Genomic DNA, 4212 nt, shown 5'->3' with positions numbered 1-4212 from the left:
GTTCGCGCATTATTATTGAAAGGCACATCTTTTCATACTACGCTTATAAAAGCAGCGGTTAGCCTGGTTTTAATTCCTGAATATCTGGTCATGTTTTCTTTATATTTCAACAAAGAAACAAAGAATTTCCCTCAATGGCTTATTGAGTCAATCTTTCTATTATGAGAGTGAAATATGAATTTGTTTGCAGGATTGATTACTAACAAGTCATCATGGCGCTCTTTCACCAACGATGTCCTTGCGCCATAAAAATTCATCATCATCATCATTTAAAATCCGTGTGTAATTGCTTCGTTCGACTGGAATTTGCCTCAATGCCTTATGCCGCTGCGGTGGCTGAGTGGTTATGGCGCTCGGCTGTTGACCCGAAGGACGCAGGTTCGAAACGGCCGCGGCAGTCGAATTTCGATGGAGGAGAAATTCTAGGGGCCAGTGTACTGTGCGATGTCAGTGCACGTCAAAGAGCCCCAGGTGGTCGAATTTTCCGGAGCCTTTCGCTACGGTGTCCCTCACAGCCTGAATGGTTTTGGGACGTTAAACCCCCCTAAACCGTAAACCATCAATACCTTATATTTTCTTACGTAGTCATATCATCTACCCGTCCAATTCGGTTGCCTTCCTTGCTGTTATCCTTGACAAGCATGTAAAGTTTGGCCTGAACGGTAGGCCTCTTGCGACTAAAATAGGTTTTGGCATCCACGCACTAATAAAAATTCAGCATTATTTTCAGGCTGAAGTTATTGGTGCATTGTACTATTCTTTTATATGCATTCACCTTATATATTGTTAATCATCTTGCGGTAACACATACTTTCGACATCTTACTGTCTTCATCGCCTTCAGAATCAAGTCGTAAGCCCTATTACATTCAGTAACCTTAGAACTTCCGTTTCGCATTTGTATTATAACCTTCGTGTTTTGTTATTGTCACAACATCTTAACCAAAGTGTAGCTATGCTTATCTTTCGTGCTCGTAGCAATGACATTAATCTGATTGGTTTTGATTCAGCTCGATTAGCTAATACAAATAACACAAGAGTCTCTCATAATTATTTGCTACCACCAAACATTAATACTTATTACTGAAAGAAACAGTTTGCAACAACAACAGGCTGCAAAACAAGGCAGTCCCTATTATAACCAGGTCTTCATATATGATCATCCGGTAAAACCTTTGTCCGATAGCCTCAGACACCCTCCAGCTGCGACATCGTTGACGTCCCCCTACGTTGGGGGTGTAGAGCGCTCGCTTAGCATGCGAGAGGTACTGGGATCGATACCCAGCACCTCCAAAGAACCTTTTGTTTTCTTATTCTCCATCACATTTCTCTCGTCTTTGTAGTCGAGGAAGAGAGAGCACTGAAGAGCAGAACCGGTTCTTTTTTTTTCTTTATTGCCTGGCTTTGGCTCATGACATTGCACAACAAAAATACACATAACGCTATATACATACGACACTGTCGTGGTCAGCCAGCACGAGACTGGCTTCGTCAGATTAAAATTCCCGCAACATACACAACGGCTCTAGTCTTGAGAGCCACTCGGGAGGCTCCGCAGCTGCTTTTTGGATGGCAAGAAACCAGTCCATTCGTTCCCGAAAATAAATTCGGGCCGGTCGTGCGTCTTTGTCACAATGGTAGCCTGCCATTCTGGAGCGCCATATACAGTGGAGGCCCAAGAGCATTATGAGATCAAAAGGTGCCCCATCCTCATTATCAGTGCTTAAATAGCGAATTCCGTGCGCGTCAAGTGGTAGCTCTTTCTTTATGGTCCTTTGTAACACGTCCCAAAAATAAACCCCTTCCCAGCAATGCAAAAAAACATGGTCTATCGTTTCAGGCTGTTTACAAATTAAGCAGTTCGATCCCCACGGTAAAAATAAATCCTTTCCCTGTAGAAACTTTTTAACTGGTAACGTCCCGGTGTGTAACTTAAAAAAGAAAGTCTTTACTCCTGGTGGCACCTGCATTTTCTTCACCCTTTTTAAAACATCCCCTCCCGGGCCTCCACTGTACAAGGCCCTATACATCGGCTCTGGGAAAACAATATCACAAAGATCATTGTATAACTTTTTCCTTTTACTTTTCCACAAATAATCGGTGGAAAAACGTGCCGAAAGAAACCGAACGCTTGCTACAATCTCTTTGTAGTAACCAAAAGTTCCACCAGAGAGCTCTTCTGTGGATACCACAAACTCCGGCAGCAATCGCCGCAGCTTCACTTGGCACACGGTGCGCAAGAACGGGTCTGTGACGTCGCGAAAAACAAAAAATGGTTCACCAGCTGCCTTAAAAAGAGGTGCCCTAGCCCTAGCCCCCCGTCTTTTACCCGCCGGAACAGGTTCATTCTGCTACAACGTTCCCATTCGGACGCCCATATGAAAACTGCAAAAATCCTGTGTAGCTTCTGAACGTTCACACGCGAGCAATGCAAAACCTGCATCACATACCAGAGTTTGCTAATAAAAAAAAGATTGCAGACTGTAGCTCTGGCGAAAATTGAAAGGCTGATGCCTTTCCATTTCCCAGCTCGGTCACGTGCGTCTTTATTTTGCTCTTTTCAATACTCCTCGCTATCGCGATAAGCATCGAGCGGAACGCCCAAATACTTGCCCGGGGTCGTCGCCCACGGTACGTTGGCGAAATGGTCCGGGTGGGATGGCCACCATCCATGCCAGAGCCCAAGGCACTTGGACCAGTTAACCCCGCTACCTGTGACTTCGCTGAACGCGCGTACACACCCGACAGCTTCACTTATGCTCCCCTGATCAACCGTAAATACTGCAACGTCATCTGCATAGGCCAGCAGCTTAACTTCTGCTGCTTGTAACCTAAAGCCATTAATACTATTGTTTTCTATGATTTTCATGCACAGCGTTTCGATGCAAAATACAAAACAAGAGAGGGCTGAGGGGGCAGCCCTGACGCACCGAACGCTGCACGCTAATGGGGGCCCCCAGACACTTGTTAACGATCAGTCTTGTCGTGCAGTTTCGATACGCCGGGGCTACACCCTTACGGATAACTGAACCGACGTTCACATGGTCTAAAACGGTAAACAAAATTTCATGGGAAACACAATCAAATGCCTTTTCGAGATCAATCTGAAGCATCGCTACTCGCCCACTGATGTCATCACAGCTTTCAAGCACACTGCGCGCTTTGTGAATGTTGGAAAAAATTGAGCGCCCTTTGATTCCACATGTCTGGTGGGGTCCAACAATATCCGATATCACTGTCTGCAGTATTCGTGCCAATACCTTGATAAAAATTTTGTAGTCCACATTAGTGAGTGCTATCGGTCGATACGCTGTAACCAATTGTAATTTCTCTATATCATTCGTTTTAGGTATGAGCACTGTATGGGAGGTTCCAAAAGACGGAGGCAATACGTTTATTTCATAGGCTTCATTGAACATTGTACACAGCACTGGGGCAATTTCGTGCTTAAATTCTTTATAAAATGCCGCACTGAGTCCATCTGGTCCTGGTGATTTTCCTAGGTTTAACTGATCTATCGCGTGCTCTACCTCGCTGTGAGTTATTGCTAGTTCCATTCGCTTTTTGCTTTCTTCGTCAAGCCGTGGCATTGCACCAAGAAACTGATGCGTAAAGGCTACTGCGTAGCAGAACCGGTTCACAGCATGTTTACAGCGCTTATTCTATTGTGGCATCCACACGGTCTCACACTCTCATGGCGCGGCATCGCTGATGTCCCCCCTCCGTCGGGGGTCTAGCTCAGATGGTAGAGCGCTCGCTTAGCATGCGAGAGGTACTGGGATCGATATCCAGCACCTCCACAGAACGTTTTGTTTTCTTATTCTCCTTCACATTTCTCTCGTCTTTGTAGTCGAGGAAGAGAGAACATTAACGAGCAGAACCGGTTCACTACAAGTTTACGGCGTTGAGTGTGTCAGGCACTGCCTGATCAGCCAACTTGGTTAAATGTGTTGGATGACTTGGTTGAACTGAAAAAAATTTAACCTGCCGTTTCAGTGCAAGTGTTGCTGACATGTTTTACTTCTTTGTACCCGTTGTGAAAATGCAATAAAGAAAAAAAAGTTTACGGCGTTTATTCTATTTCGGAAGCCACGCGGTCTACACACTCATGGCGCGAGATCGCTGACGTCCCCCTCCGTCGGGGGTGTAGCTCAGATGGTAGAGCGCTCGCTTAGCATGCGAGAGGTACTGGGATCGATACCCAGCACCTCCA

The 4212-nt window shown here is 45.5% G+C and overlaps 1 non-coding gene across 1 annotated transcript; it reads left to right on the top strand.

Annotated features, from left to right (window-relative positions):
• Positions 1 to 4139: 4139 nt before the first annotated feature.
• Positions 4140 to 4212, top strand: TRNAA-AGC (transfer RNA alanine (anticodon AGC)). Its single transcript has one exon. It is a non-coding gene; the product is annotated as a tRNA-Ala (tRNA).

Source organism: Amblyomma mixtum, chromosome 6 (genome assembly GCF_055824585.1).
Source record: "Amblyomma mixtum isolate Tamu chromosome 6, ASM5582458v1, whole genome shotgun sequence".
NCBI lineage: Eukaryota > Metazoa > Arthropoda > Arachnida > Ixodida > Ixodidae > Amblyomma > Amblyomma mixtum.
The sequence above is the reverse complement of the archived record's forward strand: the minus strand, read 5'-3'. Positions and strand labels throughout refer to the sequence as shown.